The following is a 27,531-nucleotide window of genomic DNA, read 5'->3' as shown; positions in this document are numbered from 1 at the left end:
ATCTTCTAAAAGTTTAAGCCATTGAAATAAAATTTGAGCCAGAAATAATAAAAATGAATGTTAGAGAGCATCAAAATTTTAGTATCACAGACAAAATAATTACATTGCCAGAAAATTCAAAATAATTTATTGAAAATCATTAGAAATTAACAGTACTTTATAAATTATAGTTACAAAAAGTAATAATCATCCAATAATTAATATTGATAAAAAGTCTGTTGGAAAACATAATCTGCTGTTCATAATGACAAACAAAACAAAAAATTATTGCAAGATATTAGTGAAGAATATATTGCACTATAAAACACCTACAAAAATATTCTACTTTGAAACTGGAGGATCTATATTAAGTACTGACATACAATGAGAATATTATTGAAATAGCTATTCTTTTCAAATCAAAATACAATTTCAGCATAATTTTTATTTGTAATTTAAAAACATTAGTCTTGCCAATATAATTTTAAGCAAAATTATGTATTTAATTTTACAAAGTTTTAAAATAATATTAACATAAAAATGAAAAAATAAACATGAAAGACAGGCTTAGAAAAATTTGAAAAGGAAATAGTGAGATCGATGGGGGAATATATCTCTTAGATAAAAAATAAATTATGGAATTAAAGTAACTAAAATATAATAGGTAGGCAGATTAATAAAGTATATTTCAGTTGGCAGGACATAGGGCCATCTATAACTTCCAGAGGATAAAAAACTATAATCCTTTCATATTTCTAAAAGTAGACGGCAAATGAATTTTGGTAAAAACAGTAATGTCAGCTGCATATATATATATATATATTTTTTTGATTCTGCCATATTAGTAAACAACTAAATATACATCATAACAATGAGATGTCTATGTTCATATTTCAAGTGTTAAAACAAATTAACCAATGTTGTTAAAAAGTGTTAAAAATAAATTAACCAATATTGCAGAGAGATAAGTAAAATGAACTTTGACAAACACTGTTAATGTGTCTAAAAACTGATAAAATGTTTTAGGAAATTTAGAAAAACTTTAAAGAAATTTTAAAAGTCTATTCATTTTGGATCCTATGATTCTCCTTCTGGGAATTTATTCTAGAAATATTAATAGAAAAAAATAATCATAACACTATTTTTCAAAAGCGTACTCTGGGAACAATCTAAATATCCAAAATCAAGGAAATGGTTAAACACATTAATGTGTAACCACAGTGTAGACTACTATGCCTGAAAGTGGAATCCAAAAATAATTTTTATTGTGGGGAGATATGGGGGCCATAACATTAATTGAAAAGACAGACATAAAATATTATATATGATATTTCATTTACCTTAAGGTATGTCTTTTTCTTAGGGAAAACAAATGGAAGGTAATTTTTATGAATATTAATGGTGTTGTTCTTTGAGTAATGAAACTATAATTTATATTATCATGCATGTCAGTACTAATTTTTCTTATATTTCATATGGTACATGGGTTGCCTTTATAATTATAATAAAACTAGTTTTAGAAAATAACTTATACAAGTTAAAGGTAAATTAAAGCCTTCATATTTCATTTAAACCAATACCATCCATTAACCCATGATAGTATGGAAATCCTCTATTTCTGGGACCTCAGAACACTACATTGTAATTCTAAGATATTTCCAGTTATAAAATATGAACTATGTCATTACTATATTTTCAGATTTTCAAATGCCATTTTAAATGATGAATACAAAAATATTAATGTGACTACATGAACATGTGCTAGACTGGAACTAGCCAGGTCAAATACATTTGAAAATTAAAAGTATATATTAAAATAAAGTTTTAGTGCTCAAATTCCAAGATATTAATTTTTTTATTATACTTTAAGTTCTAGGGTACATGTGCACAACGTGCAGTTTTGTTACATATGTATACATGTGCCATGTTGGTGTGCTGCACTCATTAACTCGTCATTTACATTAGGTATATCTCCTAATGCTATCCCTCCCCGCTCCCGCCTCCCCCCCTCCCCACAATAGGCCCCGGTGTGTGATGTTCCCCATCCCATGTCCAAGTGATCTCATTGTACAATTCCCACCTATGAGTGAGAACAGGCGGTGTTTGGTTTTCTGTTCTTGCAATGGTTTGCTGAGAATGATGGTCCACCAGTGACAGACTGGATTAAGAAAATGTGGCACATATACACCATGGAATACTATGAAACCGTAAAAAAGGATGAGTTTGCGTCCTTTGTAGCGACATGGATACAGATGGAAACCATCATTCCAAGATATTAATTTTAAACATAACTATATATCCACTTAAAAGCTTAGAATGGCAGTTAATGTAGTATATTTTCACATAAATGATGATAAAACCAAAATTTAAAAACTCAATTTAAGTATATAAGATAAAAATATTTTAAATAGAAATTTAATATAATTGATTACTTATGTAGTATGATTTTAATTTTTAACTTTTATAACATTTATTTGAATTGGAAAAGGAAAGTATCACTACGACTTTACAATCTTAAGAATATTGAAATAACAGATTAGCATAGCATAAAAATTTGATTACTAGTGAATTCCGATATGATTTATGTATAGCTTATAAAATATTACAAGTATAAAATATTATATACTTTTGTTTTAAAAATAAATTAGTGAATAATGGTTACATAAACTTTAGTAGTCAAACTTTTAAATCTTAATTTGTACATAATAAGAATATTAAATGTCACATCTGAGGTAATTTATATTTTGTTATCTTTAAATAGGAGAAAGAGATGAGAATTATGGAGGAAAATAAAAGTTATTAAAACCAAACATGTGTCATTCTCTGTACTAGTTACTTAGCTTTATATAAATGCAAAGAAAATCTTTCCACTGCTGGAACATTTCCCATGGCCAGGTACTATTCTAAATCCTTTTACATGCATTGTCCCACAGATTGTTCAGAGTGATTATTTCCAACTTAGGAGCATGGAAACTTATAAAGGGATTACATGCTATGAACATCGACCACATTACACTAAAAGTATAGCTGATCAAAGTTAGGAGGTGGGACGCAGGGAAAGCAGAGATTCTAATGGTGAAAGTGCTAATATTTCCCTTTTATAAATGAGGAGCCAAAGAAAAAGCCTATGGTTAATGGAGTAAAAACTAGAGTTTTAAGTATTCCATTTGAAATTAAAGGGTAGAATTATATCTAAGTGAAGAATAGTTGCTGCGAAAAGAAGAGAAAGAAGGTGATAAATAATCTAAGTATGTATTCTATCAGAAACTAAATAAATAATGTCTAAGAGACCAAAAAAAACCCACTACATTGATAATAAGAATATAGCTGTAATTGTCAAAAGATGTAAAACACACAAAAGTTATTGCTTCTGTGAAGACAACATGGTAGAGAACAGATGAGGAAGCAGATATTATTTGAATTTGGTATTAAATTTTAATCATTAAAAAATTAATCATTAATTATTAAAAATAAATAAGCATTTTTTAATTAAAATTTTGCCAAGCCCACCAGCTAAACAGTGTCTCCTTGCATGCTTCTCTGTACCGTAGTACTTGTCTTACAGTATTTGGCATATATAGTTCTCCCACCATACAGGCAATCTTTGAGGGTAGGGACTATCTTACTCATTCTGAAAGTGTTAGAATCTGACACAAAGAAAACAAGATATAATTCGAAAAAAATAAGTTATTGAATTAATTACTAATTGCTACAAATATAGAACCATCAGGAGTTAAACAAATGAAATAATTTTAATCTAACAGCATACCAAAATTCAATAATTTGCAAATTTCAAATCGTTTTGTTCTAATGCACAAAGTGTCAAGAAAACCAGAATACATTATGCTGTTCGCTATTGTCTAATTTATTACTCAAAAGAAGCTGCCAAAGTGCTTGCATATTTAAATACTCATAAAATTTACCAACTTCTCTATCTCAGAAAACAAAACAAGAGACTACTTTAGTTGATTAGCATATAAACAACTATTACTATTTTGGCTGTTTGTTAACTATGATGATGCAGTAATACATATCACTCCTAAATGCAGACATTATATAAAAGGGAGAAAGGACTAATGCAACTAATTACCAAATCATGCAATTAGCTGTAGCCTAATTTTCTGCCAATAATAATTGAATAGTATGAATGCATGTGAGTGAAGCCACTCCAGGATTTATCTGAACTGAATTTATTAGTGTCTGAGCCCCCAGCGAGTTAACATGTAAGTCTTATAACAACAAAATCCTGAGAATTGATAAACACGTAAGTACCTTTTAATAGTATTTTAATACTGAATTTTATAACGTCTTTATGAATTGAGCAATAATTTCATTTCAGCAATTTATATTGAGACTAAAATGATGTGTGCTGTTATGGCAAAGTGAAGAGCTGAAAAGACTTTTTATTTTTTGTCTTAAGCGACAGAAAGTTTCTCATAGACGTGGAAGCTTGAAGTTTACGATCAGGCTTCCAGCATGGTCTGGGTCTGGTGAAGGCTCTCTTCCTGCCTTCTAACAGGATGGAGGAAGAGGAACCTCTGTGGCGTCTCTTCTTATAAGAGCACCAATCGCATCATGCAGACTCCACCCTTATGATCTCATCTAAACGTAATACCACCAAAGGCCTGTCTCCAAATATTAACACATTGGGGTATAGTGCATCAACAGCTGACTTTGGAGGGTGATGCAATTCACTCAATAGCAATGAGTATCTTGCATGCTTGTAACAACATAATTTAAAGCAATGATTCATAAAAAAGTTGGGCAAAAGTAGTTTACATAATTAATATGTTCACATGATCTAATGCCTGAAACTCATTTTAAAATTAGTTATTTATCTTTTAAAATTGTCATATAGGGCTGGGCGCAGTGGTTCACAGCTGTAATCCCAGCACTTTGGGAGGCCAAGGTGGGTGGATCACTTGAGGTCAGGAGTTCGAGACCAGCCTGGCCAACATGGTGAAACCCTGTCTCCACGAAAAACACGAAAATTAGCCACGTGTGTTTGTGGGTGCCTGTAATCCCAGCCTCTCAGGAGCCTGAGGCAGGAGAATCACTTGAGCCAGGTAGGCGAAGTTGCAGTAAGCCGAGATCGCACGACTACATTGCAGTCTCGAGGATAGCCTGGACTCTGTCTCAAAAAACATAAAAATAAATAAATAAATAAAAAATCGACATGTAATAATTATACACATTTATAGGGGTACATACAGAGTGATATTTTGATACATGTATACAATGTGTAATGATCAATTAAGGGTAATTAGCATATCCATCTCCTCAAACATTTATCATTTCTTTGTGAAGGAAACATCCAAAATTCAAAAGACTTTTTGGAACAGTACTTGTATCCCAGACAAGACCATGAAACTCTTGCTGAATCCAGACTTCAGTGGGAAAAGTATTCATGGCTAAACTACACATAGTACAGATTTAGAGATTTAGAGCTCAAGGTATTTTTACAAATAGCTTTCTTGACAGATAAATCTAAAAATAAACCCTGCATTCATTTAAAGTGCACAATTTGGTAAGTTGTAACATAGAGCATTATTTTTTTTTTCTAGTTTTAAGTTCCTTGGGGCAAGAGAGTATTCCTCATGTTTCTATTAGTCTGTCTTGGCTGGAAGTAGAAGTTGTATAAATTTGTTTTTGCAATGACTTTCAAGAGATATTGTTTCCATTTCTTTTTCCCCTTCGATCATGATTTACAAAAGAAAATAATTAAGTATATACCTTCTCATAATAGATGGTTCTTTGGCAACTGACTTTCTACCAGTTAGTATCAGATAAGTGTTTTCAAGCTCACAGACAAAAAGTAAATACCACAGTTAAGGAAAGATAATAATTACTAAAAAATAAATGGTTGTATGTATGTTACATGACTATAAATTATTTCCTTTTATGTTAACTTCAAACTCCCTTATGTGAATTCATTCTCAGTTCTCCCAGATGATAAATAGCTGAGGCAATAAAGGATTCAGCATTAAGAAAAAAAATTATAGTTCTCTCTTCCCCCTACATATTAAGAATTCAAACTGAGCATATGTAATTATTGAAACGCCCTCTCATGTATATTTTCTTGACATGTTAATGAAGTTGTGCACCATCACTGAAGCCATATTAGATAGAGGACCAAAAAATGTTTTTACCATAAAATGTCTTTTATCTAAGTATCGCATCACAGTGAAAAATATAATAGCAGACAGTAAAAGTAGGTGAGATAGATGATATATTCAGATTTGCTCTACGTGTTAAACAAAACTGTCAAATTGCCCAAGAACTTGTCTTATTATGTTCTTTCCAATGCTATAGTCTTAATTTCCTCATAACAACAACAACAACAAAAAAAATGATTCTTTTGGTGGAAGATATCCCTTTATTTCCAATAATACTTATATTTTACCTGCACTCTACCTCCAGAATATGTTTTGTAGTTTTGATTTTGGACTTATTGTTACATTGGTTATGTAACATAATGAAATATATGGTATAACAAATGCCCTTGAATTTCCTTCTGATATTTTGTAGATTATAAACAACTCTGATAAACAGAGAAAACATAAATAAAAAATAGATAATATGAAACCAGAAGACAGTGGGCCAGTCAGCTAACATGAACATGAGCAACAGCCCATCTCTCCTCTAAAAATATTGCACTTGTATATACACCAGTTTAGTTTCTTTTATACAAAATTGCATAAAATTTATAAGTATATTTGATGCCTTTGGTTCCCTTTAAAAGGTGTTAGAAAAAGGTGTACTTAGCCGGGTGCAGTGGCTCACGCCTGTAATCCCAGCACTCTAGGAGGCCGAAGTGGGCGGATCACCTGAGGTCAGGAGTTCGAGACCAGCCTGACCAACATTTGCATCTCTACTAAAAATGCAAAATTAGCTGGCTTGGTGGTGCATGCCTGTAATCCCAGCTACTTGGGAAGCTGAGGCAGGAATCGCTGGAACCTGGGAGGCGGAGGTTGCAGTGAGCCGAGATCGTGCCATTGCACTCCAGCCTGGGTGATAACAGCAAAACTCTATCTAAAAAACAAAACAACAAAACAAAACAAAACAAAAAAAGGTATTCTTACTCTAGGGCTCTTTAGTGAACAAGTATACAGTTTTTAATCATCATAGAATCTCAGACTACCCTAACAAAACCAAAAGCGTGAAAGAAATTAATATACACCATGAAATTGGGAAGTGTGATAAAAATTCCTCATAAGAATTATGGGGCTGAATATGCAGAAATTAATAAACCTATAGAAGTTCATCATTTGATGCTGTGTTTGCTTCTTGGAAAATCAAACAATTACAATGAATAATTAAACTATTTATAAATTCTCAAAAATAATTCTCACTCAATATCTTTTATTGTAATTTTCTGCCAGATGCACAGTATAACTCTATCAGTAACTTTCTAGAAAATATAGATAAACCTAGAGATTTTGTTTCAATGGACTATGTAATATAACATATTATGTAACTAAAGGCTGAACATCATCCTGTCAGAAATTATTTATTCCAAAATAGGATTGAGGATAGAAAGCAGACATAAGGATAGAAAACAGACACACACATAAACATATGTGTGTCTGTGCATGTGTATACACATATAAATGCATATTTATATTTTTGATATATATGATATATATTAAATATCAATATATAAAGCAAGAAAACTAAATTAGAGGCTGAACATGTCTAGTATCCACTAGCTGTGCCAAAATAATTTCAGAGGGCAATTCAACACTTGTCACCCTGCAGAGGTTTCAATGATGTCAAATCATGACGGCTTCCTCTATTTTCTAAGCATATAAATATTGTCAGTATTATCACAACCACTTAGCACTTAATTCAGTGCTTTGTGTCAGGAACAAAAAGCTTGTATCTGGTATAATGCGACATGGTATACCCGCAGCAGGTGGGCTGCTCTTTCCCGAAGTATTCAATCAGCAAGTATCAAATCCCAGAAGACTCTAAGATAAAGCAAAAATAATAGGGGCATAATTTTTTTGGCAATTGATCAATTGAGGAGACAATCAAAATTGCAGAAGCCTTCTTTGTAGAATTTAACAAGGTGATTTTAAAATTTATATGAAAAGCAAACAAACGAATATAGCAATTTTTTCAAAAAAAGAACTAAGTAGAGAAAGTCTTACTGTACATGATTTCAATACATATTCTAAAAGTGGAGTAATCAAGACCATGGGCCTTGAGAAAAGTAATATATAGATCAATGGAGAACATTGCTCTCTAGGCAATCCAAGAAATGTGGTATCAACTGTATAGCCATACGGAAAAATAAATTAGTGGCATCTCTCGTCATACATTGTGCATAAAAATGTACTCAAAGTGAATCGTAGACCTACATATAAAACCAAAAGCTATAATATTCCTGGAGGAAAAAAATAAGAGAAAATCTTTGCAACCTCCTGGTGATCAAAGTTTTCTTAAATAGGAAACAACAGCAATGAACCATAAATTTTTTTTAAAAAAAATTATAAATTGGACTTAAAATTTAAAACATATTATTCTAAAGACAGGGTGGAGAAATGAAATGGCAAGCTATAACCTAAGAGAAAATATTCAAAACAGATAAATTAGAAAAAGATATAAAGAATGCTTACCACTCTCAAGGTCCCAGGATTAGTGCAATTCCTACCACAATGGCAGCCTTTGCTATGTAACCACACGTGCGCATGTTGGGATCTGAACCAGTGACGATGAGTTCATCCACATCTCCAAAGCTAGGAGGTAATGTCCAGCTCTTACCTGTCTTTTTAATGATGGATTTTCCAGTGATTCTATAAGTTCAATCAATTAGTGGTCCCAGTAGGAGTAATGGAAATGAGATCACGTTTACTTGCAGGTGGCTCATCACCGCCATAGCCAGTTACACCAGCTCATAAAGATAAAAGTGGAGCTCCACCAGTGAGAAGTATATGTAAAATGAAATTTCTAGACCAGGGCTTGGAACAACACTCTTAACTTCAAGAAGAGAGTCAAACATTTTATTAATGCAGAGTCCTCTTGGAGTTAAGACAACTACTCTTGCAACCGGGCAAAGTATATTTAGTCTAGCATATATTGGTCAGCCATGAAAGACAACATTATCTCCTGCCCACTCGGATCCTATACTCAAGGAGATCCCCTGACTTCAGAAGGTCACCTCAGTGACACTTGAGTGATTGTGTTTGGGTTTCCTCAAGTATCTGCTTTTTACATATTATAATTTGTATAATATGCGAATATCTTAAAATATGTTATTTATAACACACAGGAAAATGCATATTTGTTATTAATCTAAACTGTAGGCCTAGAAAGCCTTAAACAAAGACGGGATAATTTTTAGATAATTCATCATGATTGGTGTACAACCATGTTTTGATGCAAGTGTTATAGAAAACAGTGACAGATGTGCTTTATCATCTCCATCTTCAGCCTTTACATCACCAATCAAAACCTTAGGTAAACCAATACAACCTGGAAATACTCCTAGAATTTCTATACTGAGACCTCTTTCTACAGCATACAGAGCTTCTATTAGTGACAATCAGGTTATTTCTAACAGAAAAACACCTAAAAACAATGAGAGTCTTGTATCCAAAGCAATAGAGCACATGTTTGGCTGCTAGCATGAGAAATTAGAACTCAGTGACCAAACAGAAGGTTGCTACACTAAAACAGAGTTAGCAGAGCACTGCTCATTTCCACCACTTATACAACCACTCCTGCAGTATTGAATAGCTATTGCACACTTCTTTTAGAAAGAATCCTTTTTCTTTAAGGACATAGCCTGTTGCCACTCACAATTTAAAGGATGCTTGGAATCCATTTCAAAGAAAACTAAAAATCCCTGTAAATAGGTTTTGTGCTATCTGTGATCATGCATGTTTATTTAAGCACAAAAAAAACAACATGATTACATTATTATTAAATAATTGAATTTGTGGCAAGGCTTCAGAGTCTTCATGAGAAGGTAGGTGCATTTCATAAATTATAGCTGTTTCTACACAAAGATTATTATTAGCAATTTGAATTATGGTCTTTTAATTTGGATAGTTAATATTATCTTAGTTTATATATATCCTTTCATGGATTGTCATCTTGTTGTACTATAAAAACAATACATTATTTTTAAAAAACCTACTACTTAAGTTTCTTGATAAAAACAAACTGTCACATTATCAGTGATAAAATGCTTATAACTCAATAACAGAACAATAAACAATTCAGGGCCGGGCGCGGTGGCTCAAGCCTGTAATCCCAGCACTTTGGGAGGCCAAGACGGGCGGATCACGAGGTCAGGAGATCGAGACCATCCTGGCTAACATGGTGAAACCCCGTCTCTACTAAAAAATACCAAAAAAAACTAGCCGGGCGAGGTGGCGGGCGCCTGTAGTCCCGGCTACTCGGGAGGCTGAGGCAGGAGAATGGCGGGAACCCGGGAGGCGGAGCTTGCAGTGAGCTGAGATCTGGCCACAGCACTCCAGCCTGGGTGACAGAGCGAGACTCCGTCTCAAAAAAATAAATAAATAAATAAATAAAATAAATAAATAAACAATTCAGTATATTTTTAAATGAGCAAAAGAGTTTGTTATCTTGAAAGAGAAAGTACACAGATGACCCATAGAAAGGGTATAAAACATCATTAGTCTTTGGGGATGCAAATTCACTACAACCCATGCAGAAGAATGGGCAAAATGAAAATTAAAAAATTAAAGCAGAAGCAGAAAAGATATGGGGCAACTGGGACTCTCCTTCATAGCCAGTGGGAATGTAAAATGGTATAATCACTTTGGAAAAGAGTTGGAAAGTTTCTTGTAAACTTAAATATATACTTATCAGACACATGAGATATTCCTTTCCTAAGTATTTACCGGGGAGAAACCAAAATGTGTAACTGCACAAAGACCAGGTCACAAGTATTCATAACAACTTGATCTGAAATAGACAAAAACTCTAAACAACCCAAATGTCCAACACATGATGAGTTAACATATTGTGATATATCCATTTAATGACACACTACTTAGCAATGGAAAGAAACTATTAATTCATGCTATAACATGGATGGATCTCAAAATCATTATGCTAAGTGACAAAGCCAGGCCAAAAATCAAAAGCAAAAAGGGGGAAAATAAACACATCTTATAAATCCATTCATATAAGATTCTAGGAAATCAATGTCTTAGCCCATTTAGACTGCTATAACAAAATACCATAAAGTGGGTGGCTTATAAACAATAGAAATTTATTTCTCAGAGTTCTAGAGGCTGGATGTCCAAGATCAATGTTCCAGCAGATTCAATGTCTGGTGAGCTCTGTTTCCTGATTTATATATAGCACTTGCTTGCTGTGTTCTCACATGGTAGAATGAGCCAATTAGTTCCCTTCACATTTGTTACATTCATGAGGTCTCTGCCTCCATGACCCAATCACCTCCCAAAAGGACCCACCTCCTAATACCATCACTTAGGGCTTAGGATTTTAACATGTGAATTTTGCGGGGACACAAACATTCAGACCATGGCAATAAACTAGTTTATAGTGACAAAAAGCAGATCAAATATGTGGGTGCATGAGGAGTAGATTACAAATGGGTCCAAAGAAACTTTTAGAGAAATGGAAATATTTGTTATCCTGACGGTGGTTATCATTTCCCAGGTGTGCACGCATATGCCAAAAGTTATCACATTGTATACTTTAAATATGTGAAGTTTAGTGGACTTCAGTTATACTTCCATGAAGTCTAAAAAGGCAAAAAAAGAAAAAAAAACCTTTTCAGTTAAAATTATATACACTTTAGAGTAGGTATTTATAATTGAAAAAGACACTTCTATTGTAAGTTGCCAAAAGCTTATTTCTTTGATGTCATTTTACCTATAACTTATATCTGATAACCACTAATAAAGGTTGCCACTTGTTGAATAATTGTATGCTTATTCAGATTTTTTAAGGGATCAGAGAAATACCTTTTACCATTTTTAGAAAACTTAACTAACTTATCTAAATTTAAACCTATTTAAATGACAGATTTTCTAGTAAGAAATTATTAGATTTGTAGCAATAAAGGAATGATGCAAATTTGTCTATTCCTTTGGATTTTAAGTTTATCTATTTTTGAAACAATTTTTCAAAATTGTCGTTGAATATACTAAAAATCACTGAATTATATACTTTAAGTGAAAAGCAAAACTTATTTGTCAATACATGTTTACCTAAACGAGAAAATTGGGAAAGTATTATGGAAAGGGAGATCGGCAAAATTTTAAGGACCTTGAATATCAATCACACTTTGGTTTAACATGCAATTCATGTTTTATTGTGGAAGGTTTTGAACGGGGCAGTAGCTTATCAAGCTATGCCTTGAGAAGTTTGTTCTGGCAGTGGCATATGAAGTGGTTTGATCTTGGGAGAGAAGAAAATCCTGTTACAATTTAATTGAAATAAAATGAATGGAAAATTACAGAGGCTTCAACTAATTAAAAGTAGCAGTACTAATAACTTATTTTTAAAGTGAGTGGGTGGATAATAAGAGAGTTTACGGCTTTGCCACTTGTTGGTTGTAGGGAGTAATGAGAAGTGAGTAATCAAAAAGAACTCTAACATTTTTTTCAGTGTCAGGAGGAACAGAGTTTTCACTAAAGAGTCAAGGGAGAATGCTGTAATTCAATCCAATAACAGTTGAGGGGGTTGTCTTGAGTACTCTTTTTTGTTTGATTTGGAGGTACATGGGCAGTTTTGTTACATGGGTATATTGCGTGATGCTGAGGCTTGGGGTATGGATAGTCTCATCACCCAGGGAGTGAGCACAGTATCCAGTAGGTAGTTCTTCAGCCCTTTCTCCACTCCTCTCTCCCCACTCTAGTAGTCCCAGTGTCTATTGTTCCCATCTTTATGTCCATGTGTATTCAATGTTTAACTGTCACTTATAAGTGAGAACATAAGGTATTCAGGCTTCTGTTCCTGCAATAATTTGCTTAGGATAATAATCGCCTTTAGCTGCATCCATGTTGCTGCAAAGCACATGACTTGGTAGTTTTTCATGGCTGCATAGTATTCCATGGCATATATGTACCACATTTTTTAAAGCCAGAGTGTTCTCTTACCCCCACTCCTGAGGATTCTAATGTTCAGGTTTAGGCAGGCCATTTAGTTAGATAGTACAACTGACCATAGGGAAGACAAATCCATATATTTCTGTAGAGACCCTAGGTAATAGTTTTCATTTTATAGCTGCCTAGTGTTTGAACTCCCTTGTCTATAGTTAGAGAGTAGAACATTGTTTTTGTTTTATATAAAAGATCAGGTATTTGTTCCCCCAAATTCCTTGACCTTATACCTCAGAGACTTGTCTTAAACTTGGACAATCAGTTGTTCCCTCTCAGGGCATGCATCTGAGGTGGCTGACACAGAAAGAGAGAAGATAAAAGGCCTCATGTCACCACCAACACTCAATATCTTTGCCCACTGGTGGCAGAGGCAGCATGTATTCAGGTGTAACAGGACTGTTGGCAGCACAGAAATCTGACTTGTCCTGTGGCCAGGGCTAGATATGCCTTATTCTGAATGACCTTCCTTGCTCCCTGATTGACTTTAATAAAAATGGCTTCATTGAGATATAGTTCATACAACACAAAATTCACCCATTTAAAATTTACAACTTAGTAGCTTTTAGTATATTCACAGAGTTTGCAACCATCACTATGATATAATTTTAGGACACTTTCATCATCTAAAAGAAACCCTGTGCCCATTAACAGTCAACCTTCACCTCCCTCCAAACAAATATTAATATTATTCTCCCTTCCATCTCTATGTATGTTTCTACTTTGGACATTCATTAAAAGAAATCTGACAATGTGCAATATTTTGTGAGTGGCTTATTTCACTTAGCATAATGTTTTCAAAGTTCCATGTTGTTGTATGTATCAGTACTTCACAGCTTAATTGCCAAATGATTATATGGATAGATTACATTTTATTTTTCCATTCATCAGTTGGCAGACATGCATGTTGCTTTCACTTTTTGGCTATTATGAATAATGTTGTTATGAACATTTGTGTGTATGTTTTGATGTGCACACACATATTTTCATTTCTCTTGGCTACACAGGAATGGAATTGCTGGGCCATACGACGACTCCCTGTTTAACTTTTTCTTCCCTTCTGTTTTAACAGATGCGTTTCACTGATAGCTCTATTAAAGTATAATTGACAAATAAAAATTGTATATATTTATGGATTTACAATGTGCTGTTTCAGTATACACATACATAGACACACACATTGTGAAATGATTAAATCAAGGTAACTAACATACCCATCACCTCACATACTTATTATTTTTGTGTGATGACATTTAAGATCTAATCTCTTAGCAATTTTACGGTAGACCATACATTAACTATAGTCACTATGATGTACAATAGATCTCCAAAAGTTGTTTATCCTGTCTAACTAAAATTTTGTCCCTTTAACCAGCATCTCCCTCTATCCTTCTCCCACTCCCAGTCCTGGGCAGCCACCATTCTAATCTCTGCTTCTATAAATTCAACTTTTTTAGATTTCACATATAAGTGAAATTATGCAGTATTTCTCTTTCTTTGCCTAGCTTATTTCATTTAGCATAATGACTTCCAGGCTAATCTGTGTCATTGCAAATGACAAAAGTAACTTCTTTTTAAATACTGAAATGTATTCTATTGTATCTTTACTCCACATTTTATTTATCCATTCACCCACCAATGGACACTTAGAATGATAACATTTTGAGGAACTGTCAAACTGTTTTCCAAAGCATCTTCACCATTCTACGTTCTTGCCAGAAATCGATGATCATTCCAATTTCTCCATATCCTTGCCAATACTTCTTATTATGTGTCTTTTTATTGTAGCCATCCTAGTGGGTATAAAAGGTTTCCTTGTGGTTTGACCTTACCTTTGTAAAAATTGGGCATATTGTTGAATTGTAAGTTCTTTCTTGCTTAATTTTTTAATCATTTGCATAGTCTTCCCATCTGTTCTTTGTATGATCTGACACTCTTTTGTTAAATTGCTTTTCTACTTAACTGGAGCACAGTTGGTATCTGCTCCTTGCAAACAAGAACCAGAGACTACCTCTAGATATGTAGAGGTAGAATTTATCCGAACAAAAGTGTAAGAGATAAATCAGGGGGACTATGCAAAATTTAAAGGAAAAACAAGTGAGTAGGAAGTGGGGGAATAAAGAGTAACTGGAATATTTTTAAAAACTCATTTTTGATGGTGATAGAGAAAAGAGAAATAGAATAGTAGCTTGAAGCATTACTAAGTTTGTTTACTCAGAGGAAAATCTAAAGCAAAGATATTGGACAGGAATATACAGGAGCAGATAATTAGTGAAGGAGATGCCTTAAGGAAGCAGATGATAAATTACCTTTGAAAGGAGTGTATTAGTTTGTTTTCCCACTGCTATAAAGACATATCTGAAACAGGATAATTCATAAAGGAAAGAGGTTTAATTGACTTACAGTCCTCTATAGCTGGGGAGGCTTCAGGAAACTTACAATCATGGTGGAAAGCAAACTGGAAGCAAGGCACTTCTTACATGGTGGCAGGAGTGAGAGCTAGAGAGAGAGCAGGGGAAGTTCCACACTTTTAAACCATCAGATATCATGACAACTGACTCACTATCATGAGAACAGCATAGGGAAACTGCTCCCATGATCCAATCACCTCCCACCAGGTCCCTCCCTCTACATGAGGGAATTACAATTCAAGATGAGATTTGGATGGGCACACAGAGTCAAACTATATCAAGGAGGAATACTCTTTCTTAGAGACAAATAGTAGTAGTCATAGAAATAATAATAATAATAATATAGAGACAGAAAGCAAAGAGATTCCTAGGTACAGACAGGACACTCAGAGGGCCTTCAACAGGCAGCTGTGACAGTCTCCAGAGATAGCAGTAATGCTATGCTAAGGCCAAAAATCAGAGTTCAGGTAAGCATGTGAAAGAAAGTAGGAGAACAGCAGAAGTAGGGACAAGGTAGTAAGTCAAAAGGAGTTAAGGTGTAAAGGATTTTCTGGCAATATTGTATTCTAGCAGTAGTGAATTCAAGAATATTTCCTATTCTTCCACCTCATTTTCTGAATTCCTTTTCTTTCTTTCTTGTACCTCACTTAATAAAAATGCACCATAAGGGACTAAAAGCTTCAACAAACACTCAAACACACGGAACGTTAAATATATATGAATCATTACTCTGGTTTATTCTTTTGAAGTTGTTCCTCTGTGTGCTTTCCCTTTTCTTCTTACTTCAGGGTATCCATTGCAAAATGTAAATACTATGATGTAAAGTGAAGTATGTTCCTTTTTTGTGTTGAAATGTAGTTTTCTAAAAATGTTCACTTAGTCTTAAGTTTCAGAGATACATTTTTTAATCTGTCAAGTATCTCTAACTTAAACAACAAACCTAAAGTGATTTCCATGAGCTATTTACCGAGATCTTCCCTATGCTTCCTTCAAAATAGATATCTCGCTTCACCCCTTAATTCTTGATACATTGTTGTAGCCTTATTCTGAATATTTCTTCATATTACAATGTTAGAATAACAAAAATCTTTCATAGGTCAAGTTAATCATGTTTTCTTTTGCATAACCTATTTGCCTACTTTTTTTTTTAAATTGCCATTGTAAATTCACATAGAAAAGGCCTGAAATGAAATTCTTGGTTAGAAATGGGAACTGTAAAATCCTGCATGTGATTCTTATACTACTGAAAAAGAGAATAAAAGAAAACCCATTTTATCATCCTCTGAAACAGCAAAAGATAGGATTTCTCTGCCTGCCTTTTCAGTAGACTCTCTTTGTTCTTTTCATATTTGCTTATGCATTTGCCTTAGTATACAAAATTAAAACCATACCTACAAATAAAAATGTCATGGACAGACAAAGGCCACATGAGCTTTAAAAGATACAAATCAAAATACTTTTTAAAGTGGAAAAGAGCTCCATTTCACATTTCTGTGAAATTTGGGAGTTTACATCCTCCTGAACCCTTCAGCTGAAGTTAGCACTCCAGGGGATTTCAAATAGGTTCAAAGTTATATGGTAAAGAGAAAAAGAAAAAAGGAAAAGAAAAAGAAATGGTTGAATTTCCTTCAGTTCATTTCATTGTTTAGCATTTCAAAGGTTCCTTCTATTCTCTTGATTAAAGCTCTGGTTTTATCAGGTTTGTAGATTTGTCTGAAGCCAGGAATGCGTCCAAATTCACAGCAAGCATTTATGTACCCAAAATTAAATCAAGAAGCTTAATTAAGAAGTCTCCTTTCAACTGAGAAACAACCTAAAGTCTATTAAAATGTAGATATAATCTAGATATAACCAATCACATTTTAGTTGGTACATGGAGATAAGGAGCCACCTGAGGGCTGAGAATTTGTGGACCTGGCAGTTCTCATTCCAGCTCTTCAATTAGCTAGTTATTTGACTTTCAGTAATCATTTTACCTCTCTGGATCTTAATGTCATCTACTGTACAATAAGATACAAAGTGGAATTGGATGTTTTTCCTATTTCTAAATTCCATTGATCTACTCTGAAAATACATTTTAATGTTTTTCTTTGGGATATTTATGTGAAATACAGCATTTACTATGTTTAATGTTTGCACCTAGCAAACATTGAACCCACAGAATGATAGGGTTTACTGCTTATTACGTGCACATGATGATTGTAGGAATATGCATATGTACACATATAAGGAATATTTCCTATTTGTAGAATTACACAGATTAATTACATCATAATCTAGCCATTTTATCAGAAGATATTAATGTTTCATAATTGATATCCTGAGAGTTAACAAAAGTTAAAGTTGCCAATGTTTTTTATATGAAAATATTAAATTTTTCATATTGTAACTCTATGATACATAAGTTAAACTTAAAAGTATTCCCTTTTGCTTGCTATTATGCTATTTTTCCAATAAGCACTGCAAAATTCCTTGTTTTTTGTAATACTCCATTTGCTCACTGCAACATATTCTGTTAATATCTCTCCGGCCTTTAATATTGTGACTTGGGAATTATTTCTGTTTTTCATTAGTTTTCCTTCTGTTCATTGGAAAAATAATTCTAGATATATAAAAAAGAAGTTAATATTGGTAAGTGAGATATACTATGAAGGTCCAAGCTGGAGATTAGAAACAAATTTAAAACAGTATGTAATAGGTCAGTTGCTCTTCTCAAACTTCCTCTTTTTTAATATCAAGTGAATAGTTTTTCTAATATTATTTTCTGTAATTTACATATGACCAAGACTGATCTTCAGAAAAAGTCAAATGATGTTAGCTTGTGAAGTATTTTAAGAAACTCTAAGGGCACCTAGTCAAATCTCTGACCACCATATTAAAAGACTTTCATTGATGTCTTAAATTCTACTAGTAATTATCCAATGTAGTGCCTAATTTGAAATGTATTTTCTATTCAAAAGTGTGTATCACAAGAATATATATATATATATGACTTATCATGTATGCCAACCTAATGTAAATGACATTGCTCCACTCTTTCTTAAGTGTCAACTAGTCAAAAACAGTTACATTTTGGAATCTCAAAGAAGTAATTTTTAAATGCTCCTTCATGGGTCCTTAGAAATTCCCAAAGGTGTCTCAAGAACTTCAACTAGAATATCTCCACTTATGTTTTACTCCAAGACTTGGTTTACAGATGTTTGTAAGCCACTGGACTAAAAGATAGATAACATTTCAAAATTTGGATAATGCTAATGGAGGATAAAACAACTGTGAGAATGGTCATACAAATGGAGGAAAAGGGGAGCAAAGAGCTCAGTAAACAAAAAAAAATAAGATAATATTGGCAAAGGGGACAAAGATCAATACAACAAGGAGTGGGAGAAAGGGCATTGAAAGGGGTCTTGGCAATAGACGCCTACTTTACAAATTTGCCCAAGTTTCCACAGGACAAAATATAAAATAATACCTCACTGTAACTCTCCAGGTTATAGTTGTGCTCACTAAAGTCTAGGAATGACTGCTGTAGTTTGTGTTACAAAATCGTGTAACATGAAATTATGAAAAACACTTCACAGTCACAAACTATTTAAAATTGGTATAGAGATGAACAATAATCTAGCATGCTTTCCAAATAGACTGAAGCCTAACCTAGCTCCTAGGTATGATAAGGATTCCTACTGAAATGTAAACTAACTATGAAGGTGACTAAACCAGTTAGTCTCACCACAGTAATTTTTACTGTGCTTTGCTCATCTAGTGTGAAAGTAAAAATAGTAAGCACATTAAAAGTTATTTATTCTCTCAGTTTCTTGGCTGATTCATTCATGATAACTTACTGAACATTTAATATTGGTTACAAATAGGGCATATTTTAATCTAAAGGAAGAAAGCTAAGTAAAGCATAAATTTTGGGGGACCCCCAAGAAGTTTTCACACCAATGAACATAAATAGGCAAATAAGTATTCTCAGTGTGATATACGACTTATATTATCACTATGTCCTCTAAATCTCTGAATCAAAAGATAACAACCCTTAACAAATAAGTATTCTCAATGTGGTATATGACTTATATTATCATTATGTCCTCTAAATCTCTGAATCAAAAGATAACAACCTTTAATAAATCAATGATTACATGGTAAGCACTAAAAGACATAACTTATTGTAACAAATTCTAGTTTTATAACAGAATTTTAAGTATATGATTGCAGGAGTGTTTTTCTGTCATACCAGGGAAACTTATTTGAATCACTGAGAAGGAAAAATGAATTGTGTATTTTACAAAACAGAGAGGCATTGCAAAATCTAGGATTTTTCTTAGTCTTTCAATTTTTTCAGTTACACATTTAAGTCATTAAGAAATACATATCTGGCTGGGCGACGAGTCTCATGCCTGTAATCCCAGCACTTTGGGAGGCTGAGTTGGGCAGATCACAAGGTCAGCAGTTGGATACCAGCCTGGCCAACATGGTGAAACCCTGTCTCCACTAAAAATACAAAAATTAGCCAGGCGTGGTGGCAGGTGCCTGTAATCCCAGCTACTTGGGAGGCTGTGGCAGGAGAATCACTTGAACCCGGGAGGCGGAGGTTGCAGTGAGCCAAGACCACACCATTGTATTCCAGCCAGGGTGACAGAGCAAGACTCTGTCAAAAAAAAAAAAAAAAAAAAAAAAAAAAAAAAAAAAAAGAAAAGAAAAAAGAAAAAAGAAAAGAAAAGAAAAGAAATTTTCTATTTACATTTACAAAATGTTAAACAGAGAAAATTCCTCATGGTGTGTTTCCTATAACTAGTTGACTAAGGAAGAAAACATTCAGACTTGGTTAACAGATAGTTCTGCAAAATATGCAGACATGGCCTGAAAGTGGACAGCTGTAGCACTATATTCCTTTTATGGGAAATGCAAAAAAGACCACTGTGAAGGGAAATTCATGTAGTGGGCTGAACTTTGAGCATTTCATCTGGTTATTCATTTTGCTTAGAAGGACAAATAGTCAGCCCTAAAGGTCTACAATGATTCACAAGCTGTGACCATAGTTTGGCTGCATGTTAAGGGACTTAGAAGGAATACTATTGGAAAATTGGTGACAAGGTGGTCTAGGGAAGATGAATGTTGGTAGAGGATGGCCACAGGAGTAGAGGATTTTAATAATCATGTGGATAGGATGACCAGTTTTTTGGATACTAGTCTTCTTCTTTCTAAGCCACTCCTTTCATTTTCCAATGGACCCATGAACAAACTGGCCTTTTGGCTGCCTTGGAGGCTATCCAAGTGTTAAGCAACATGGACTTTTATGTACCAAGGCCAGCCTGCCAATTGCCTGTCAATAACCACTACTGAATGCCCAATCTGTCAGTATCAGAGACCAATACTGAGTGCCATCCTCTTTCTAAGACACTCCTTTCCTTTCCCAGTGAACTCATGAATAAATTGGGTCAATACTGAGTGCCCTAATATGCGTTGATCAGTCAACTACCTGGCAGTAGGTTGATTATATTACGCAGCTTCCATCATGGAAGGGGTAGTGCTTTGTTCTTACTAGAAAAGGCACTACAAATATGGTTTTATTTCCCTGCATGCAATGCCTCTGCCAAAACTGCCATCTGTGGACTTACAGACTACCTTATCCATCATCGTGGTATTCTAAACAGCGTTGCTTCTGATCAAGGAACTCACTTCATAGCAAAAAAGGACCATGCTCATGGAATTCACCTGTCTTTCCATGTTATCCAATATCCTGGAGCGGCTGGCTTTATGGAATGATGCATTGGTCTTTTGAAGAGCCAATTACAGTGCTAGTTAAGTGGCAATGCCTTGTGGGGTTGGATATTGTATATGCTCTAAATCAACATTCAGTATGGTGCTATCCTTACCAAAACAAAGGTTCACAGACATGGGAATTAAGCGGTGAAAATGGCAGTAGCACCACTCATTATTACCCATAGTAAATTAATTAGCAAAATTGTGATTCCTGTCCCCATGACCTTAGGCTTTGCTGATCTAGGTTGTTGCTTTCAAAGGAGAAATGCTTCTACCAGGAGACATAACAATGATTCAATTGAAAAATAGAAAGTTATGACTGCCACCCAGCCTCTTTGGGCTCTTCATGACTTTGAATCAACAGGAAAAGAAGTGAGTTACTGTACTGGCTTGCATGATTGATCTTAATTACGGAGGGGAAAATTGGGCTGCTAAACTCGATGGAAACAAGAAAAACATATGTTCAGAATGCAAGGAATTCCTTGTGGAATCTCTTAAACTACCATGTTTTATGATTAAAGTTATTGGAAAACTATAAGAACCAAATTCAGGCAGGGGGTGGGGTTAGGAGGTTCACTGCAAATAGGAACAAGAGCACCTTCTTTGGGTGATGGAAATATCACAATTGTGGTGGTGACTCCCCAATTACATAAAAATTATCAAAACTCATCAAACTGTACACTTAAAATTGTTGAATTTCATTTTATGTAAATATTACCTCTATACAGTTGAATTAAAAAAAAAAAAAAACTTTCCCATGACAGCAAAGATTCCTAACATTGAAAAACAAAGACCAGACAGAGAGAACACAGTTATAGTACATATCCCCAGAGAGGTATTTGTGTTTCAACTTCAAAAACAAAAACAAAACTCATAAAAATACATTTATTTATTCATCCTTTTATTCAACAAATAGCTTTTTAGCATAAGTCATTCATCATGAAAAGCTTCAGATGCTGGAGCTATGTCAGTGGAAAACAAAAATACAAAGCAAAAACATGAAACAAAACATCAATAATTAAAAGATTGCCCTTAAGGAGCTTACAGTTAGTTAAGGGAGATAGGGAATTAAATGAATAAGTAAAATCACTTCTATGACCTTGATTGTGATAATTCTCAGAGCTATGTCTAACTCATCCATGGTAACTATATAGGTTTTTATAGGCTGTATTTTGGTATTAACTTCATTTGTTGCTCAAGTTTTCTATGTCTACTGAGTTTTTTCCCCCTCTTTCTTGTCTACTTTTAACTCATATGAACTCCAAGTTGCCTCTAAGCTGTAAGACAGAAATAGATAAATCAATGAACCAATGTAACACTGATAAAATTAGACTTTTTCTGATTTAATTCTAATAAACTCCTAAGTGCTGAGAATATAATAAGTAGCAAGTACCCCCATGTTTTGGAAAGAGAGATAATATAGTATATCATTATCAAACACTACCAAAGTGGTGTCTCGAAAATCAGTTTTGTGATCAATAACCTATCTCAATAGTATCAAATGCTTGAGGTCAAAAACTGGACTAACAATCACTTAAAAATCTGCCCCATAAAGGCAGGCTTCCTATCACAGACCAGGTGAAGTCAGGAGAAAGACATTTTAGGCACCAAAGGAGGGAGTTATTTTGAGAAATAATTTGGATTGCTTAAGCATTTATCTCTCCTTGATCACGGAAAGGGAACTCTTCCCCAAAACTTCATGCTGACTGAGAGGGGCTTTATGACATGATTCTGTCAGCTTGATATGTGTACCAAGAAGCTTGACGGGGCAGAGAGGCTGATTTTGACTTAATATTGAAGGAGAGTGAGAGTGAAAGGCTCTGACTGGATTATCTGCCAGGCAGGAGGGTTCACAGAGGTGACCACTGTTAGATCAAACTGCTCCCCGCCTACCACCACCCCCCCCAACCTCTGCCCCCACAAGCTCCCCAGAGGTATGTGTTTCCTCTGGATTGGATGTGGACCCTCTGGGAGGGAGCCAGCACAGGAGCCATTTTTAAAGGCCCCACAAAATGCTGGATATATAATAAAACTGGCCAGCTGGAAGAGACATAAGGGGTAGAGACAGTTTTACTTGCTAGCAGTTATAATCTGATGCTAGTGTACCCTGGCAGGTGTCCAAACACTGAATGCTTTTATCCTGTTGTGCTTTCATAGGTTTCTCAGAGACCCTCCCACTGAGAACTACTAACTGTGACTACCCAAATGAGGGCAACGCCATCCCACCCTCCAGCTGCTTACCTGCCCCACTCAGCTCTGCACCGCACAGCACTCTGCAGGCATCCTTCTATTCAGCTCTCAAGGTTGCCGCGTGAAGCCCAGCTGGATGGGGTCCATTTTTAAATGACATCAGACCACCTCTTCAAAATCAACCCTTTTACGTACTTTCATAGTACAAAACCAGTTTTTGAACCACCCCCTCTGAAATCCCTCCATAATTATTCTAGCCATTCACGTAAGAATATAGAAGAAACCACCTATTGTTTAGTTCTTGGCCTTGGACCTCAGCTGAAGCTGAAGCTGAGAGAATTCCATTTTTAAATTGTGTTAATAAACAAGCAAATTGGGATATTTAAAGTATCCATGCAGAAATAAGAACAGAAAGACATTAAGAAAGAAAAAACTCAACAAAGCTTGGATATAGAGAAAAAGGAGACATGAAAGTCCAGCATGACTAATGATTAGAGTTTGAGATGCTAAAGCAAATGATGGTAAGATTTCTGGATAAATATAGTAGCCTTTATTCACCTTCTCTCCACACATCCCACTGAAATGCAACAGAGAATTTAAAAGTTAATAAATTATAAAGAAAAAGGGAATAGGACAGAGTAGTAAATGTTATGGCAACTCTGAAAAAGTGGTAGGGAGCCCCACCCCAGGTTTGGTTTGGATATTGAGACTAATCACAGCACATGCTGACACCAAGCAGGTATGAAAAGTTTATGACTTACATAATTGAGGTCTCTGGGGAAAGCGGGACAGGCCTCTCAAGCAGGTCTAATGTGGTTTGAGAGAACAAAGAAAGAAGTCAGGCCTGAGTTTTTATTGTGGTTAAGGTGAGGGAACAAGTTGAGGATTCCCACATGTATGGGCAGGGACTCTGTGGTTTAAATCTCCTGATAGCACCTGAGAAGGGAGCACCCAGGCCTATTTAGCAGCTTGCCCATGTGTAGATAGCAGGGAAGGAAGAGGGGATGAGGCTCAAAAGCTACCAGCAGACATCGAACAATGGAGTCAGATTTCTCATTACAGAAGACATATTTCAACAACTTTTTGAAACAGAAAATAGTTGGAAGACTGGTAAATAACTTAGCTGAAGAGAAAATACAGCTATTTTCAAGCAGAGTGGAAATTCTGATTAAAAGTGAGGGAGTCTGAAATACAGAAATCCTGAGAGGCACATAGCAGAGACTATTCAGGCAGGAGTGAGGCTTACACTTTTCAACAGCAATTTATTGGAGCCCAGGACCAGTGAGCTAAAACTTTTGAGAGATGGAAGGAAAATGATTTCCAAATTACTAATCAATTGTGAGAGCAGAAAAAAAGTGGTTTCAGACATTCAAGATAAAATAATTTATATACGATGCTGACTTTTCTAAGGAACCTACTGGAAGGTGTGCGCTGGTTAAACAAAGAAAGACAGGTCTAAGATCACTTGGACACAGGAAGGGGAACATCACACACTGGGGCCTATTGTGGGGAGTGGGGAGGAGGGAGGGAGAGCATTAGGAGATATACCTAATGTAAATGACGAGTTAATGGGTGCAGCACACCAACATGGCACATGTATACATATGTAACAAACCTGCACGTTGTGTACATGTACCCTAGAACTTAAAGTATAATAATAATAATAATAAAACAAAGAGAAAAACATGTTTTCTAGTCCTGAAGAGCACCAAATTCCAATTGGAACTAGAAGAAGGAAGTGCTTTGAGAAGTAAAAGAAAGAGGAAGAAGGAGGAAACGTGAAAGGGAGGAAGAGGAAAAAGAAAGGAAGAAAGAGAGGAAGGAAGAAGAGGAGGGAGGGATGGAGGGAGTGAGAGGGAGGGAAAACCAAAGGCTGATATGCTTGAACATTTTCTGGTCATGTTGGGACATATGAGGGGAAAGACTGATACTACTACATAGAAAAACTAAGAGAAGAAAAATCTTAGGAAATTATCATCAGGAAAAAATTCATAAGAAAGGAAACATAATCATTTTACACCATTTAACAGTGAATAATACTTATAGTCTCACAGCAATATAAACATTGACCTTTGATATAACCAAACAGTATAATGTAATTTTAACAGAAAGATGGAAGGAGCAGAAATAAGAGTGTGGTAAAAGAATGCCAAATCCTCACCTATCATATCAGAAAGCCAGTACACATAAAAAAGCATTATTAAAATAGCCTAATACAATACAATTCAGGACATAGGCACCACAAAGACTTCAAGTCTAAAACGCCAAAAGCAATGGCAACAAAAGCCAAAATTGACAAATGGGATCTAATAAAAGAGCTTCTGCACAGCAAAATAAATTATCATTAGAGTGAACAGGCAACCTACAGAATGGGAGAAAATTTTTGCAATCTAGCCATCTGACAAAGGGCTAACAGAATCTACAAAGAACTTAAACAAATTCACAAGGGGAAAAAAAAAAACCTCATCAAAAAGTGGGAGAAGAATATGAACAGACACTTCTCGAAAGAAGACATTTATGTGGCCAACAAACATATGAAAAAAAGTTCATCATCACTGGTCATTAGAGAAATGCAAATCAAACTACAATGAGATACCATCTCACGCCAGTTCGAATGGCGATCATTAAAAACTCAGGAAACAACAGATGCTGGCGAGGATGTGGAAAAATAGGAACGCTTTTACACTGTTGGTGGGAGTGTAATTTAGTTCAACCATTGTGGAAGGCAGTGTAGCAATTCCTCAAAGATCTAGAACGAGAAATATCATTTGACCCAGCAATCCCATTACTGGGTATATACCCAAAGGATTACAAATCATTCTACTATAAAGACACATGCACACGTATATTTATTGCAACACTATTCACAATAGCAAAGACTTGGAACCAACCCAAATGCCCATCAATGATAGAAAGGATAAAGAAAATGTGGCACATATACACCATGGAATACTATGCAGCCATAGAAAAAGGATGAGTTCATGTCCTTTACAGGGACATGGATGAAGCAGGAAACCATCATTCTCAGCAAACTAACACAGGAACAGAAAAGCAAACACTGCATGTTCTCACTCATAAGTGGGAGCTGAACAAAGAGAACACATGGACACAGAAAGGGGAACATCACACACTGGAGCCTGGGGGTTGGGGGGCTCAGGAAGGGATAGCATTAGGAGAAATACCCAGTGTAGATGACAGGTTGATGGGTGCAGCAAACCACCATGGCACGTGTATACTTATGTAACAAACCTGCATGCTCTGCACATGTATCCCAGAATGTAAAGTATTATATATATATATATAGCCCAATATATATAATATATGTAATATATGAAGCCTAATATATATATAACATATATATACACATACATATAAAAGCCTAATACAGTCATGCTTTGCATAACAATATTTCAGTCAATGACGGACCACATATATCATGATGGTCTCATAAGATTATAATGGAGCTGAAAAATTCAAATTGCCTGGTGTCATAGCCTTTGTAAGTTTGTAGCACAATGCATTACTCATGTACTGCACTGTCAATCCTATAAAAGTAGACCATACCCAATTACAGTACAATATATAATACTTGATAATGATAATTAACAACTACATTACTAGTTTATGCATTTACTATATTTTTATCATTATTTTAGAGTGTATTCCTTATACTTACAAAAAAACAATGTTAACTCTAAACTGGCCACAGGCTGGATCTTCAGGAGGTATTCTAGAGGAAGGCATTGTTATCATAGGAGATGACAGATCTATGCATGTTATCACCCCTGAAGATCTTCCAGTGGGACAAGATATGGGGTGGATTCCAGTTGCATCCATGTCCCTACAAAGGACATGAACTCATCCTTTTTTTATGGCTGCATAGTATTCCATGGTGTATATGTGCCACATTTTCTTAATCCAGTCTGTCAGTGATGGATATTTGGGTTGATTCAAAGTCTTTGCTATTGTGAATAGTGCTGCAATAAACATATGTGTGCATGTGTCTTTATAGCAGCATGACTTATAATCCTTTGGGTATAGCCCCAGTAATGGGATGGCTGGGTCAAAAGGTATTTCTAGTT

General features: G+C 34.9%; 1 pseudogene; it reads left to right on the top strand.

The window, feature by feature from the left end:
• Positions 1 to 7,769: 7,769 nt before the first annotated feature.
• Positions 7,770 to 10,072, top strand: LOC126949887 (nucleoporin NUP35-like; annotated as a pseudogene).
• Positions 10,073 to 27,531: the final 17,459 nt, after the last annotated feature.

The sequence above is a fragment of the Macaca thibetana genome, chromosome 3 (genome assembly GCF_024542745.1).
Source record: "Macaca thibetana thibetana isolate TM-01 chromosome 3, ASM2454274v1, whole genome shotgun sequence".
NCBI lineage: Eukaryota > Metazoa > Chordata > Mammalia > Primates > Cercopithecidae > Macaca > Macaca thibetana.
Note: the sequence above shows the minus strand (reverse complement) of the source record. Positions and strands in the feature narration are given on the sequence as shown.